Below are 18123 nucleotides of genomic sequence, written 5' to 3' on the forward strand. Positions count from 1 at the left end.
TTAGCCCAAAGCCAGTAGTAGGGTCCGGGGGCAAAGGAATTTCAACAGCTAAATTCATGAGTTTGGTGCACTGAGATGAACATTGAGAGATTAGCTATTTTTCAGGTAACTTGCACTTTCCCACCTGCCACAGCAGACACTGCCAGTACTAAATTACAGTAGCAACTGTGGGTCTCTCTACTCTGGAACACTCTACCCTGGAACACATACATCTACAGTGTATTGCCAAAAACCTCCATACCACTCAACAACTTAAAACATAGACTCTGACCTGTCCAATAAGACAAACTGATTAAAGAATCTAAAGCCTTGTTCACACTGCAGGCCTTAATGCTCAAATCAGTTTTGTTTTTCAAATCCGTTTTGGTCTACTGACTGTCCAAACAGCAAGTTACAAGTGACCAAATCGGATGTGTGTGTTCAGACAGCAGTCATTTGTTGACATGGCTACGCTGCGCAGTGGTGTAGGCTGATTGGTGGTGGCGCTCGTGCTTCCTATCACTCAGAAATTATGTAGCAAGCTAAGGTGACAACAATGCCTGCCATGGGTGTTTCCCAGTTGCTTTGAATGTTCACAATCATGGTGTAAGAACAATTTTAAAGCCTCAAAGGTTAAGATGATGCAACTTTCAAAATAAATCATTTTTGGCTAGCCACAGCAGTCAACTAGCTAGTTAGGTAGCTGTTTCGCTTTCTCGCACATTCTTAACAATTAACAAGCTAGTTAGCTCCCACATGTTCTTGTCAGACTGTCAACAGTGTAGCTAGCAAGCAACAAGATATGCCAAATATGCCAGTCTAAAAACCACTTGAGGGCAAATAAATCAGATTTAACCATTCAGACACAAGTCATATGGCCAGGAATCACATTTTTATCTAACTTCAAACCACCTACAAAGGTGGTATGAAATATCAGATTCCATGTGCTTTTTGGCTGTTCATACTGCAGGAAAAAGAACAGATTTGAATTGGATCTGCAAATGAATAGGATTTGACTCACTTCAAACTGCCAATGTGAACACGGCTTAACAGTACCCGAAAACACTACAGAGCAGCTTTAAGTGATAGTCTACTGTGTGCTCACCCCTCTGCCTCTCTCTGTTATGGGTGGAAGATGGCACAATGATGCCATCTGTTGGTAAATGTTCATTACTGCAACTCCAGTGTTTTACCTGTGTACTTGAGATACTCGGATGTATTGCAATATACTGAACAAGACTGGTTACTCGCATCAATGCCTCTGCCTCGTTATTTAACATTCAAACACTCTCCATCACTTTCTCTGTGTTGTCTGTTGCTGTCTCTCTTGTCTGTCCTCTTCTGTTGCTGTCTCTTAGTCTTCTATGTTGATGTCTCTTGTCTAGCCTCCTCTCTCGTCCTGTCCTGGTTGTAAACCATGTTTTACTTTTTTACTGTCTGTATGTCACCTGTTATAATTTGTGCAAATAAATACAACTAATTAGAGTCTATAGAGCAGCTTGAAGTCATACAGTCTACTGTGTGCTCAACCCGCCTCTGTTCTCTCTCCATCTGCCCTCTTCTGTCACTTTCTCTGTCTTGTCTGTTGCCGTCTGTGTCTTGTCTGTTGCCGTCTGTGTCTTGTCTGTTGCCGTCTGTGTCTTGTCTGTTGCCGTCTGTGTCTTGTCTGTTGCCGTCTCAGATTCTTGTTACTGTCTCCTTTGTCTATCCTCTTCTGTTATGGCCTGTTCTGTTCTTTTGGTGTCTCTCTCCATCATATCATATTCTGGTGTGGCTCTCCATTACAGTGATCCCTCGCCACTTCGCGGTTCACTTATCGCGGATTCGCTATTTCGCGGATTTTCATAATGCATTTTTTTTTTGTTGGTGCATTGTGCTCTGCATTCTGATTCGCTAAAAACTCACTCCCGCTTCTTGTATCAAAACATGCTACGAATTGTGCTATCATTTTGTCGTCTCGTGCAGTTATGTGTACGTACATAAAACAGCTTGGCAAATTTACATTAAGTTGGCCAAATTATCTTGTAATTTCGAACATCTCCTAAACCCATAATGTCGGCCAAACGGCCTGGACCGACAAAAGCACCTGCGGATGGGCCCAAACCGGCGGAAGATGCTACCTATCTCAGATAAAGTTAAACTTCTGGACATGCTAAGGGTAGGTAAAAGCTATGCAGCCGTTGCTCGCCATTACGGAATCAATGAATCTTCCGTTCGTTACATAAAGAAGGAGGAAAAAAACATAAGGACGACAGCAGCAGTCAATTTTAATACGAATGCAAAAAGGGTTGTAACTGTCCGCATCAAGACCATGGTACGGATGGAGACGGCATTAGCTCTGTGGACTAATGACTGCAGGAAAAAAAACATAACCCTGGATACAAACGTTATCTGCACAAAAGCGAGAATGCTGTATGAAAACTTTGCTGTCAGTGACGGGGAAGAGGGAGAGGATGCCGGGCCCTCAGCAAGTGCTGCTGACACAGTGGGAGAGGATGCCAGGCCCCCAGCAAGTGCTGCTGACAAAGTGCCAAGCGCATTTAATGCAAGCAAGGGCTGGTTTGAAAAGTTTAAGAAACGCTTTGGACTTAAAAATGTTTGTCTGCACGGTGAGATGGCGTCTGCGGATACCGCTGAGGCAGAAGCCTTCGTGAACAATAAATTCAAGGCGATCATTGAGGAGGGGGATATAAGCCCGAACAAGTTTTTAACATGGATGAGACTGCCTTATTTTGGAAACGAATGCCCTCCCGCACCTTCATCATGCAGGAAGAAGCCAAAGCCCCAGGATTTAAAGTTCACAAAGACCGTTTGACCCTGGCTATGTGCGGAAATGCCGCAGGTTTCATGATTAAACCGGGGCTGATTTACAGGTCTAAAAATCCCAGGGCGCTGAAAAACAAAAATAAGGATGATTTGCCTGTTTACTGGATGTACAATGCAAAGGCTTGGATGACAAAAGCGCTCAATCTGGATTGGTTCAAAAACTGTTTCATCCCGGAGGTCAAGTGTTATTTGAGAGGAAAGGGACTGGACTTTAAAGTGCTTCTGCTCCTTGACAACGCCGGAGGTCACGGTAATGATTTGGCATATGATGGTGTGCAAATCGAATTTCTGCCGCCAAACACTACATCCCTGATTCAGCCCATGGACCAAGGAGTCATCCGTGCTTTCAAGGCTCTCTATACGCGCAACACCCTGCAACATCTTGTTGGACGCTATGGACTCGGATCAAGATTTCTCACTGAAGGACTACTGGCGTGGATACACCATCGCATCGTGTCTCCAAAACATTCAGAGGGCCATTCAGGAAATGAAAACGGAAACTCTGAAGGCCTGCTGGAAAAAACTATGGCCAGAGGCAGTGCAAAACGCAACCGGAGGCTCGCTTGACGAGGTCCACCACTCTGCCGTAGAAACAGCTGTGAATCTGGCTAAACAGATTGGAGGAGACGGCTTTAATGACATGAGTCCGGATGCACATAAACGCCCTGATTGATGGAGACGCACAGCCGCTGACCGATGCAGAGCTGGCAGAAATGACAAAGCCACAAAGCGACGATGAAAGAGAAGAGGGAGAAGAGGACACGAGAGATGAGGAGGAAGGACTAACGCTTGGTCGCTTAGCAACCATGGTGCGAATGGCCACTGAACTTAAGCGAGTAGCTGAGGAATGGGACCCTTTGATGAGCCGTTCGTTACAGTTCTCCAACGTAATCGATGGTGGCATGTCGGTGTACAAGGATCTTTTTGCAAAGAAGAAAAAGAGCGACAACAGCTGCCTATCACTATGTTCTTCTCCCGAACAAACACACCTGCACCGCGGGCTTCAGAAGAAGAGAACACTGCAGAGCGCAGTCAGGATGCAGCGGCCCAGTCTGAAGAGCAGTGAAACGGCCTACACGTGAGTCACTGTATTTGTATACATGTAATAGTTGCTAATTGTAAAAAAAAAAAAGTTTTCTATTTCGCGGATTTCACTTATCGCGGGTCATTTTCGGAACGTAACCCCCGCGATAAACGAGGGATTACTGTATATCCTATTCTTCTGTTGCTGTGTGTGTCTTGTCTGGTGTGTCTCTTTGCAATCTAAAACGATCAAGGGGTAACTTAAATTGTTTTGGGCCTGTGCAGTGGCGACCCGTCATTCAGGGCAGGTGGGGCAGAGCATAACAATAAACGTTTTGTTTTTGTTGTTGCCTGTTTTACGTGTTATTTTGGCATTAATACGTTTCAAATATCAGTTTGCAAACAATGTAAAAAATACACTGCTCAAAAAAATAAAGGGAACACTTAAACAACACAATGTAACTCCAAGTCAATCACAATTCTGTGAAATCAAACTGTCCACTTAGGAAGCAACACTGATTGACAATACATTTCACATGCTGTTGTGCAAATGGAATAGACAACAGGTGGAAATTATAGGCAATTAGCAAGACACCCCCAATAAAGAAGTGGTTCTGCAGGTGGTGACCACAGACCACTTCTCAGTTCCTATGCTTCCTGGCTGATGTTTTGGTCACTTTTGAATGCTGGCGGTGCTTTCACTCTAGTGGTAGCATGAGACGGAGTCTACAACCCACACAAGTGGCTCAGGTAGTGCAGCTCATCCAGGATGGCACATCAATGCGAGCTGTGGCAAGAAGGTTTGCTGTGTCTGTCAGCGTAGTGTCCAGAGCATGGAGGCGCTACCAGGAGACAGGCCAGTACATCAGGAGACGTGGAGGAGGCCATAGGAGGGCAACAACCCAGCAGCAGGACTGCTACCTCCGCCTTTGTGCAAGGAGGAGCAGGAGGAGCACTGCCAGAGCCCTGCAAAATGACCTCCAGCAGGCCACAAATGTGCATGTGTCTGCTCAAACGGTCAGAAACAGACTCCATGAGGGTGGTATGAGGGCCCGACGTCCACAGGTGGGGGTTGTGCTTACAGCCCAACACCATGCAGGACGTTTGGCATTTGCCAGAGAACACCAAGATTGGCAAATTCGCCACTGGCGCCCTGTGCTCTTCACAGATGAAAGCAGGTTCACACTGAGCACATGTGACAGACGTGACAGAGTCTGGAGATGCCGTGGAGAACATTCTGCTGCCTGCAACATCCTCCAGCATGACCGGTTTGGCGGTGGATCAGTCATGGTGTGGGGTGGCATTTCTTTGGGGGGCCGCACAGCCCTCCATGTGCTTGCCAGAGGTAGCCTGACTGCCATTAGGTACCGAGATGAGATCCTCAGACCCCTTGTGAGACCATATGCTGATGCGGTTGGCCCTGGGTTCCTCCTAATGCAAGACAATGCTAGACCTCATGTGGCTGGAGTGTGTCAGCAGTTCCTGCAAGAGGAAGGCATTGATGCTATGGACTGGCCCGCCCATTCCCCAGACCTGAATCCAATTGAGCACATCTGGGACATCATGTCTCGCTCCATCCACCAACGCCACGTTGCACCACAGACTGTCCAGGAGTTGGCGGATGCTTTAGTCCAGGTCTGGGAGGAGATCCCTCAGGAGACCATCCGCCACCTCATCAGGAGCATGCCCAGGCGTTGTAGGGAGGTCATACAGGCACGTAGAGGCCACACACACTACTGAGCCTCATTTTGACTTGTTTTAAGGACTGTGATGTCACGAGAGGCTACACAGCTTTCAGCGGGATTGCTCAAGTAGTGCAAGGAGACCAGGTTCAACCAAAACAAGGATTTTATTAAAGGTCTTGGGAAACTAACGAAAGTATAACACAATACTGTTCTCTGGTGGCTCTTAAGGGTTAACAGTTCAGGGATGTCTCTTCCACATCCACAATCATAACTCTCCCTCGCTCAAATAACTTTTCCCCAGTCTTACTGTCTTCCACGTTGCAGCTAGTGGCCAACCCAGCAAAACGTCCTTCCAAATGTCCCACACGTATTTCCACAGGTGCATATATCCAAAGGTGAGTATTTCCCAAAGGTAAGTATCTCCAAATCCTTATATTCCTCATGGAAGTGGACGTGCAGCACTCTTGTCCTCCAGAGAGCCCAGCTTGGAGACCGTGTCTCTCCCTTCAACAAACCCTCAGCTCATCAGCTCCTGATTGGTTTCAGCTGCGTGGGAAGATTGGCCATAGAGGGTTGGAGTTCCCGACCATACCAGCAGATGGAGCCATAGCTGTCTGGGTTTGCAGCCATCTCAGGGGGATGTAACGTCCCTCCAGGACACAGCCTCTCGTGACATCACACATCCCCCTCCCTCGGGACCGACGTCCTCGTCGGGGTAAAGGCAGCGAAGAAGGCATCACGCCGGGAGAGGGCGTCCGCATTTCCGTGGTGCTTGCCAGCCCTGTGGACAACAGAAAAGTTAAACGGTTGCAAGCTCAAAAACCATCTGGTTACTCTACTGTTTGATTCCTTGTTCTTGGCCATCCACTGCAGAGGGGCGTGATCAGATACCACCATGAAACGTCGGCCCAGGAGATAGAACCGAAGGGACTCCAGGGCCCAGACTACAGCCAGACATTCTTTCTCCACCGTTGAATAGTTCTTCTCTCTTGGAAGTAACTTTCTGCTTAGGTAGAGAATGGGATGTTCTTCCCGTCATGTGCCTGGGTGAGGACAGCACCCAGACCCACCTCCGAAGCATCCGCTTGGACAATGAATTCCTTCTTGAAGTCTGGTGCCACCAGGATCGGACTGGAGCAGAGTGCTCGCTTCAGGTTGAGGAAAGCCGCCTCCGCCGCAGGGTTCCACTTCACCATTCGTGAGTGGCGTTTGGTCGTCAGCTCCGTCAACGGTGCAGCTATGGTAGCAAAATCTGCAATAAAGCGTCTATAGTAGCCAGCGAGGCCCAAAAATGACCTTACTTGCTTCTTGTTGATGGGCTGCGTGCCAGTCCTGTATGGCCCGCAGTTTGGCTTCCTGTGGTTTGACCAACCCCGCCCAATGGTGTACCCCAGGTAGTTTGTCTCACTGAAGGCCACCTTGCACTTCTTCGGGTTTGCCGTGAGCCCTGCTTCCCTGAGCGAATCCAGCACCGCTTGTACCCGGGGTAGGTGGCTGGCCCAATCCTGACTTTGTATAACCACATCATCCAAATAAGCCGCTGCGTACCTCTTGTGGGGCGCAAGGACTCGATCCATCAGGCGTTGGAACGTGGCAGGTGCCCCGTGGAGACCAAACGGAAGTCGGGTATACTGGTAGAGCCCCTCCCGGGGTGGCAAAGGCTGTCTTCTCCTTAGACGCCGGGGTCAAGGGCACCTGCCAGTAGCCTTTTGTGAGATCAAGAGTGGTTAGGAAACGAGCATGCCCCAAGGAGTCTATTAAATCATCGACACGAGGCATTGGGTATGCATCAAATTCAGACACTTCATTCAACTTTCGATAGTCATTACAAAATCGTACTGAACCGTCTGGCTTGGGAACTAGTACGATGGGACTTGCCCAGGCACTGTGGGACTCTTCGATTACTCCCAACTCCCGCATCTTCCTTACCTCCTTCTGTATAACCACTTTACGAGCCTCTGGCACGCGGTACGGGCGCTGGTTTACCGTTCGGCCAGGCATGGTGCGGATCTCATGTTGGACCACCTCTGTGTGACCGGGAAGGGAGGAGAAGACATCCTGGTTCTGCTCCACGAGTTCCAGGGCCATCTGTCGTTGATGTGGGGACAGATTTGGACCCAGCTGAACCTCTTCTCGCGCCGGTTCCTGGGTCTCTGTGGGGGTAGAGAGCTGAACAGCGCCTCTCTGGCGTGCCACTTCTTTAAAGGTTAACATGATAAATCTGCTCAGTTTTCCTTTTATCTGGTTGCCTCACCTTGTAGTTTACTTCTCCCATGCGTTCAATGACCTCATATGGTCCTTGCCAGGTTGCCAGGAATTTGCACTCAACGGTTGGCACCAGGACCAGCACTCTGTCCCCGGCTTAAACTCCCTGGGCTGAGCAGATCTGTTGTAGGAGGCTTGCTGTTGCCGCTGACTGGCCTCCATGTGTTCCCGCATCATGGGATAGATGGCCTTCATTCTCTCCCTCATAGCCCCTACATGGTCGATCAGTGTCCGCTGTTGGCATGGCTGCTCCTCCCAGGCCTCCTTGGCGATGTCGAGCAGTCCTCTGGGTCTGTAGGAAAGCAAGAGCTCAAAGGGTGAAAAACCAGTAGAAGACTGAGGTACCTCTCTCACCGCAAATAATATGTATGGTAACAGCTGATCCCAGTTGCGCCCATCTTCCCCTACCGCTTTCCGCAGCATGGATTTTAGTGTTTTGTTAAAACGTTCGACTAGGCCATCTGTCTGGGGGTGGTAGACCGAGGTTCTCAGCTGTTTGATTTTCAGTAAAGCACAGAGTTCTTTCATCACCCTGGACATGAATGGAGTCCCTTGGTCCGTCAATATCTCTTTTGGGATTCCCAGACTAGTTGAGAGACGGAACAGCTCCTTGGCGATTTGTCTGGATGTAGCCTTCCTCAGCGGAATGGCCTCCGGGTACCGGGACGCATAGTCCAGAATGACCAGAATGTATTGATGTCCCCTGGCACTTTTCGGTAAGGGCCCGACTATGTCTAATCCAATCCTCTCAAAAAGGAGTTTCGATAATGGGCAAGGGAATGAGCGGGTTTCTATATGTGGGCTTTGGCGCAACCTGCTGACACTCAGGGCAACTACGGCAGTAGTTCTCTATCTCTTTGTGTACTCCTGGCCAAAAGAAACGTTGCATGATTCTTTCCTTAGTCTTCTCTACCCCCAAGTGGGCCCCTAGCGGGTGTGTGTGGGCTAGGTTGAGTACTGTGGCCCGATAGGGCTGTGGCACGAGGAGCTGTTCATGCACTTCCTCATTTTTCTTGACTATCTGATATACTAACCCCCGGTTTACTGCGAAATGGGGGTAAGTAGGGGTTGTCTTATCACCTAACACTACACCTTCTAATACCTGCACATTTCTTAAGGCATTTGCAAGAGTAGGATCTTGTAATTGAGCCGTACCATACTGGCCTGTGAGAGGGGGAAGCTCTTGGGTGCCTGGGACGTCTTCTTCACTGGAGAACGGAGCACTTTCCTGGGCTGCGTTCTCTTCTCCCCGTATCCGGACCAGTCTCGGTGTCGGTCTGGGCACCTGCCATCCCTATCAGAGCCCGGGCGGGAGTGAGTAACTCGGAGGATTGCACCGGAGCCTTCCCAGGATGAGTCTTGCCTCTCCGTTTCCGAGGTACTCGGGTTATCCTCTCCTGAGACTCTCTCCAGAGTGGGTAAAGGCTGGGCAGTCTCGTCCAATTAGGACAGGGACGGGGAGGGAATCAACCACCCCCGCCGTCGTGTGTATGGTTCCCCGTGTGCTGGTCATTGTAAGTTCAGTAATGGGGTATTCTCTGGTGTCCCCATGGACACAGGAAACTGGGAGGACTTTCCCCGGGGTCAGACACGTTGGGCCCACCAAATCCTTACGCACCAGGGTGGCCCGGCTACCAGAATCCAGTAAGGCCTCCACATCATGGTGATTCACAGTTACCGGGCAGGTGGGGGGTCGATCTGGGCCGCCATCTACGACTCCCAAGAGCGAGGCAACACGGTGTGTGGGTGCTGAGCTGGAGGACTCCGCAGTGGGCATAGGTTCATCGGCTGGTTTCCCACACTGCCAGGAGATATGTCCCATCTCCCCACACCGGTAACACTGTCGAGTTTCCCCCTCCTGGTGTACTCTTCTTGGACCCGCCTGGTTTCTGGCTCCCCCTGGAGCCGGGATAAGTCCTGACGTGGCTGGGTTCGAGACCTTGGGGTCCTTTGGACGGGTTCTTCCCATTTGTGGTGGGGCCGCACTCCTGGGGTCTTTTTCGGGAAGCATTCAGCATCTCCGCTGTGGCCTGGTACTTTTCCACAGCTTCCACGGTCAGATCAGCCGTGGTCAAGGCCTGTTGACTGATGAACCGTTTTTGCCTCATAAGGCAGGGCGCGTGAGGTAACGATCCACCACAACGGCCTCCACCACCGCCGCTGCTGTATTCCTCTGCGGATCCAGCCATTTCCTTGCGATTCGGACAAGTTCATGCATCTGCGCCCGAGGAGGTTGGTCTGGTTGGAAGGTCCAGCTGTGAAAGCGCTGGGCCATACCAAACTTTGTGAGTCCATATCTGCTGAGGATCTCAGACTTCAGGGCATCATAGTCAGTAACCTGGTCTGGGCCCAGGTCCCGGACAGCATTCAGCGCTTCCCGGTTAGAAAGGGGGCTAACAGACCAACCCACTGTTGCTTGGGCCAGGCTTCCCTAGTGGCCGTGGCCTCAAATGCATGCAGGTATGCCTCAATGTCATCGGTAGCTCCCATCTTAGATATAAAGTCACTTGCCTTTATTGGGCGGGTATTTTGGACCACCCTCTGTCTCTGCAACTGCAATTCCTCTGCCTTCAGAAGGTTGGCTTTCTTTTGCTCCTCCAAGAGAGCCACGTTTGCTTGCATCTGGGCTTGCTGGCCAGCAACAAGGGCTTTCAATATGTCCTCCATTTCAGTCGGCGGGGAGCCTACGGCCAACTTGGAAAACTGGGTGATCAAACCTTCGGTATCCTCCTCTGACATGCACTATTAACGCTTGAGCGTGCCCGTATTCTCCACCATCTGTGATGTCACGAGAGGCTACACAGCTTTCAGCGGGATTGCTCAAGTAGTGCAAGGAGACCAGGTTCAACCAAAACAAGGATTTTATTAAAGGTCTTGGGAAACTAACGAAAGTATAACACAATACTGTTCTCTGGTGGCTCTTAAGGGTTAACAGTTCAGGATGTCTCTTCCACATCCAAAATCATAACTCTCCCTCGCTCAAATAACTTTTCCCCAGTCTTACTGTCTTCCACGTTGCAGCTAGTGGCCAACCCAGCAAAACGTCCTTCCAAATGTCCCACACGTATTTCCACAGGTGCATATATCCAAAGGTGAGTATTTCCCAAAGGTAAGTATCTCCAAATCCTTATATTCCTCATGGAAGTGGACGTGCAGCACTCTTGTCCTCCAGAGAGCCCAGCTTGGAGACCGTGTCTCTTCCCTTCAACAAACCCTCAGCTCATCAGCTCCTGATTGGTTTCAGCTGCGTGGGAAGATTGGCCATAGAGGGTTGGAGTTCCCGACCATACCAGCAGATGGAGCCATAGCTGTCTGGGTTTGCAGCCATCTCAGGGGGATGTAACGTCCCTCCAGGACACAGCCTCTCGTGACATCACAGGACATTACATCAAAGTTGGATCAGCCTGTAGTGTGGTTTTCCACTTTAATTTTGAGGGTGACTCCAAATCCAGACCTCCATGGGTTGATACATTTGATTTCCATTGATAATTTTTGTGTGATTTTGTTGTCAGCACATTCAACTATGTAAAGAAAATAGTATTTAATAAGATTATTTAATTCATTCAGATCTAGGATGTGTTATTTTAGTGTTCCCTTAATTTTTTTGAGCAGTGTATATATATATATATACAGCACCAGTCATAAGTTTGGACACACCTACTCATTCAAGGGTTTTTCTTTATTTTTACTATTTTCTACATTGTAGAATAATAGTGAAGAGATCAAAACTATGAAATAACACATATGGAATCATGTAGTAACCAAAAAAGTCAAATCACGTTATTTCTACAGTAGCTTGATTGGACTTATGTCTACATCATACTTTCAAAATCTTAGCTAGCAGTCATCATCATGAATCAAGTCGACAATCCTTGTCATATGAAGAGAAATTATGAAGAGAAATTAGGGCCCTGTGTAGCTCAGTTGGTAGAGCATGATGCTTGCAATGCCAGGGTTGTGGGTTCAATTCCCAGAGGGGCCAGTATGAGAAAAACAAAACATGTATGCACTAACTGTAAGTCGCTCTGGATAAGAGCGTCTGCTAAATGACTAAAATGTACATTTATAGATAAAACGTATTAGTGCTCATCGGCCATTTTACTTAAATGTTACACAACAAGTAAGGAAATCGCAAATTCAACAATGAAGGTTTGGAAGGAATCAGTGGCAAGCATTGCTTTGCAATCGCTATTCAGTGGATGTGTGGTCCAAGTCTTTATTTAACTAGGCAAGTCAGTTAAGAACAAATTCATATTTACAATGACGGCCTACCCCGGCCCAATTGTGCACCGCCCTATGGGACTCCCAATCACGGCCGGATTGCGATACAGCCTGAGAATCGAACCAGGGTCTGTAGTGACGGAGATGCAGTGCCTTAGACCGCTGCACCACTCAAGACCCCAGGGTTTAAGGGTCTCTTTTCCAAGCTTAAACGGATAAACATTCAACATTGGCCATGCAATACCTTTTGAACGGTCATCCAACTTGGAATTCCAAGTCGGGATCTCGGGCCTCTTTCTAGAGCTCCGACCTGAAGATCACTAACATCATGATTCAACCTTGTTTTTTTCAGAGTTCCCAGTTGTCTTGAAAGCACCATAAATCCAGAGAATGCCAGACTTTGATGACAAAGTTTGATGACAAAATTTGCCCACGAAGCAACGCCGCGCCACCTTCCTGTTCAAGTAAGCACAGCGCAACAAGATGAGTCCTCTTTGGCTCATCTGCAAGGTAGAGGTGCAACATGTCATTAGTTTGTTTTAAAGGGTGACTGCACTTCCTGATTTGGCCTCGTCTTTAGATTTGGTTAATTAAATGCTAGCGGCCATGACTGAATTCAAATGTGAGTTGGTTTCAGGTTGTGGTTTGATGTGGGTGTCTCGTGTGTGTGTTCGCAGGTGGGAAGAGTTAGCCAAATTGTTTCAACAATTAGCTTCAGCCGGCTGGTGTGTGACCTGACTGACTTTGGATGGCTTATCGCTGGAGCTAGTTAGCGACCGTCAATAAATGATATAATCTAAATGAGAAAATATTTTCATGTTGCACACATTTTAGTTCTCATTAAGTGCTTTCAATATTTGTATATGAATTTCTACAATTTATAGTTGGTTAAGTCCTTGTTAAGTTAAGTCATTGAAATTTGGAGCTATTGGAACGTTAACATATTGTCCCATGTACATTGTGTAATTTACAGATGGTCCCTAACGAGCCCTATAGGGATATTCAAAGTCAAGCCAAATTTACCACATGCATTATGATCAGGTCGCATGCAGCGGCACTTCGAATTGATGATAACTTGTGTGCTGCCAGCTGTAGGCATGTGGGCAGGATTGAAACAAACCCAACCTTCATTTATGTTGTGATGCAGTCACGTTCATGTCTCACAAAACTCCGTTTTGGACGAGACTGATCTTATGACCAAAATAATCCTATTTACACGTTATGGTACAGATAAGAAGCTAGGTAGCCCCTATATGAATATAAAGACGTTTTACCTGTAAAATGGAATAAGACCTCAGTAACCAGGTTTCATCCAACCTTTTTATGTGAGTAAAGTACAAATGTCACAACAGGCCTGATGGTAACAGAAATTTTGTCAGTAAAGTTTCCAAATGTTGACAAAACAAAATACGCTAGACAAGGTGGGAACTCTTTGTGTCCGTAATGTATTATGCGAGAAAAAGTGGTGGAAATGCTGTTATGCGCAAATATTGATATAATAACCATCATATCGAAGTAAACTTGGAGTCACTCGATGACATATGTGGTCCTCCCACTACGACTCGAGAAAGCATGCAGTTTATTAGACTACAGATTAAATAAATGATGGGCTTGATGAGTTTGATGCTCCTTACCAATAAATATCGAGGGTCTTATTCTGTTGACATGATGATCGATGTTTGGCTGCCGTTTGACAAATTAAAATGATTTTGCTCTTTTGTCCATAATAACATCATAATCTAGCCTATACAGCGCCGGAAGAAGATGGCTGCCGTTTTACAGCCCTCTAACCAATTGTACTATTATGTGTGTTTTTCCGCGTTATTTGTAATTTATTTTGTACATAATGTTTCTGCCATCGTCTCTTATAACCAAAGAGAGCTTCTGGATATCAGGACAGCGATTACTCACCTCGCGTTGGACGAAGACTTTTTCTTCAACGAGGCGTTCGCGAAGGATATTCTACAGACACCCAACAAGGCACAGATCCCCGTCATTCGCGTGAGGAAGAGACGGAGATATCGTGGACGCAGATCCGGGTGCCTTGTAAGGATCCGACGGCGAACGAGTAAACTGCCTCTCCCATCAATCCTATTAGCCAACGTTCAAGCTTTTGAGAATAAAATGGACGATTTAAGATTACGGTTATCCTACCAACGGGACATTAAAAACTGTAATATCTTATGTTTCACGGAGTCGTGGCTGAACGACAACAATGATAACATTCAGCTAGCAGGCTATACGCTACATCGACAGGACAGAACGGCAGACTCTGGTAAGACAAGGGGCGGCGGTCTGTGTATATTTGTAAACAACAGCTGGTGCACAAAATCAAATACTAAGGAAGTCTCGAGGTTTTGCTCGCCTGAGGTAGAGTATCTTATGATAAGCTGTAGACCACACTATTTACCAAGAGAGTTTTCATCTATATTTTTCATAGCTGTCTATTTACCACCACAAACCAATGCTGGCATTAAGATTGCACTGAATGAGTTGTACAAGGCCATTAATCAACAGGAAAACGCTCATCCAGATGCAGCGCTCCTAGTAGCCGGGGACTTTAATGCAGGGAAACTTAAATCCGTTCTACCTCATTTCTACCAGCATGTTAAATGTGCAACCAGAGGGGAAAAAACTCTAGACCACCTTTACTCCACACACAGAGACGCATACAAAGCTCTCCCTCGCCCTCCATTTGTTAAATCTGACCATAACTCTATCCTCCTGATTCCTGCTTATAAGCAAAAACTGAAGCAGGAAGCACCAGTGATTCGGCTAATAAAAAAAGTGGTCAGATGACGCAGATGCTAAGCTACAGGACTGTTTTGCTAGCACAGACTGGAACATGTTCCGGGATTCTTCAGACAGCATTGAGGAGTACACCACATCAGTCACTGGCTTCATCAATAAGTGCATCGATGATGTCGTCCCCACAGTGACCGTACGTACATACCCCAACCAGAAGCCATGGATTACAGGAAACATCCGCACTGAGCTAAAGGGTAGAGCTGCCGCTTTCAAGGAACGGGTCTCTAACCCGGACGCTTATAAGAAATCCCGCTATGACCTCCGACGAACCATCAAACAGGCAAAGAGTCAATACAGGTCTAAGATTGAATCATACTACACTGGCTCTGACGCTCGTCGGATGTGGCAGGGCTTGAAAACTATTACAGACTACAAAGGGAAGCACAGCCGCGAGCTGCCCAGTGACACAAGCCTACCAGACGAGCTAAACCACTTCTATGCTCGCTTGAGGCAAGCAACACTGAAGCATGCATGAGAGCACCAACTGTTCCGGACGACTATGTGATCACGCTCTCCGTAGCCGATGTGAGTAAGACTTTTAAGCAGGTCAACATTCACAAGGCCGCAGGGCCAGACGGATTACCAGGACGTGTACTCCGAGCATGTGCTGACCAACTGGCAAGTGTCTTCACTGACATTTTCAACATGTCCCTGACTGAGTCTGTAATACCAACATGTTTCAAGCAGACCACCATAGTCCCCGTGCCCAAGAACTCTAAGATAACCTGCCTAAATGACTACCGACCCGTAGCACTGACGTCTGTAGCCATGAAGTGCTTTGAAAGACTGGTCATGGCTCACATCAACAGCATAATCCCAGAAACCCTAGACCCACTCCAATTTGCATACCGCCCCAACAGATCCACAGATGATGCAATCTCTATCGCACTCCACACTGCCCTTTCCCACCTGGACAAGAGGAACACCTACGTGAGAATGCTATTCATTGACTACAGCTCAGCATTCAACACCATAGTGCCCTCTAAGCTCATCACTAAGCTAAGGATCCTGGGACTAAACACCTCCCTCTGCAACTGGATCCTGGACTTCCTGACGGGCCGCCCCAGGTGGTAAGGGTAGGTAACAACACATCTGCCACACTGATCCTCAACACGGGGGCCCCTCAGGGGGTGCGTGCTCAGTCCCCTCCTGTACTCTCTGTTCACCCATGACTGCATGGCCAGGCACGACTCAACACCATCATTAAGTTTGCCGACGACACAACAGTGGTAGGCCTGATCACCCGACAACGATGAGACAGCCTATAGGGAGGAGGTCAGAGATCTGGCCGTGTGGTGCCAGGACAACAACCTCTCCCTCAACGTGACCAAGACAAAGGAGATGATTGTGGACTACAGGAAAAAAAGAGGACTGAGCACGCCCCCATTCTCATCGACGGGGCTGTAGTGGAACAGGTTGAGAGCTTCAAGTTCCTTGGTGTCCACATCACCAACGAACTATCATGGTCCAAACACACCAAGACAGTCGTGAAGAGGGCACGACAAAGCCTATTCCCCCTCAGGAGACTAAAAAGATTTGGCATGGGTCCTCAGATCCTCAAAAAATTCTACAGCTGCACCATCGAGAGCATCCTGACTGGTTGCATCACCGCCTGGTATGGCAACTGCTTGGCCTCTGACCGCAAGGCACTACAGAGGGTAGTGCATACGGCCCAGTACATCACTGGGGCAAAGCTCCCTGCCATCCAGGACCTCTATACCAGGCGGTGTCAGAGGAAGGCCCTCAAAATTGTCAAAGACTCCAGCCACCCTAGTCATAGACTGTTCTCTCTGCTACCGCACGGCAAGCGGTACCGGAGTGCCAAGTCTAGGTCCAAAAGACTTCTCAACAGCTTCTACCCCCAAGCCATAAGACTCCTGAACAGCTAATCATGGCTACCCGGACTATTTGCACTGCCCCCCACCCCATCCTTTTTACGCTGCTGCTACTCTGTTAAGTATTTATGCATAGTCACTTTAACTCTACCCACATGTACATATTACCTCAACTACCTCAACTAGCCGGTGCCCCCGCACATTGACTATGCAACGGTACCCCCCTGTATATATAGCCTCCCTACTGTCACTTTATTTTACTGTATATATAGCCTCCCTACTGTCACTTTATTTTACTTCTGCTCTTTTTTTCTCAACACTTTTTTGTTGTTGTTTTATTCTTACTTTTTTGTTTAAAATAAATGCACTGTTGGTTAAGGGCTGTAAGTAAGCATTTCACTGTAATGTCTGCACCTGTTGTATTCGGCGCATGTGACCAATAAAATTTGATTTGATTTGATTTGATTTGATCTTATCCATAAATTTTTCATACTGGCCCCGTGGGAATCGAACCCACAACCCTGGCGTTGCAAGCGCCATGCTCTACCAACTGAGCTACAGGAGGCCCACACTGTATCTGCGAGCTGTTGGCTAGAGCGCACGTGCCAATACCAGAGTGGCCACATTCGCTATATAACGCACAATTGTTTTGTGACAAAACCATCAGTAGATTTGAAAATGCGATGGAAACCCATTTAATTAGTATTTTTTTATTCGGTACATGGGAATTTAACCGCAAAGTTATTTTTATGTGCACTACATCATCACCCACAGTATTTTATCCACAACAAGTCAATTTGATGGAAACACATCTCTGCTGGGAAAATGCCCATATTGTTTTTACATTTTTACATTTTACATTTGAGGAATTTAGCAGACGCTCTTATCCAGAGCCACTTACAGGAGCAATTAGGGTTAAGTGCCTTGCTCAAGGGCACATCGACAGATTTTTCACCTAGTCGGCTGCTGATTTTAGAATATTTGCATGAAAATCTGTTGCCAATTGGATGGAAACCTAGCTTCTAATTCATTTCATTTTGTCAGTTCTACCAGCTAATGTGCGATTTTTAGATTACAAAACATTTGAGGACACATAATTTAAGGGCCTATGTACAGGTAACTGACAAAATAATGGAAAAACTTGAGTAAATGAGGGATCCAAATTATATTAAAAGCATGTGCTTCCACACAGGTGTGGTTCCTGAGTTAATTAAGCAATTAACATCCCATCATTCTAAGGATCATGCATAAAAATGCCCAGGTGCCCATTATTTTGGCTACCATGGCTAGAAGAAATCTCAGGGATTTTGAAAGAGGGGTTTCAGGAGCATTTGGGGTTTAAAGGGTGTGTGTGTCTCAGTCACCAGATCTCCACCCAATTGAACACTTAAGGGAGATTCTGGAGCGGCACCTGAGACAGCGTTTTTCCACCACCATCAACAAAACACCAAATGATGGAATTTCTCATTAAAGTATGGTGT

Source organism: Coregonus clupeaformis, unplaced genomic scaffold, assembly GCF_020615455.1.
Source record: "Coregonus clupeaformis isolate EN_2021a unplaced genomic scaffold, ASM2061545v1 scaf0043, whole genome shotgun sequence".
Lineage (NCBI taxonomy): Eukaryota > Metazoa > Chordata > Actinopteri > Salmoniformes > Salmonidae > Coregonus > Coregonus clupeaformis.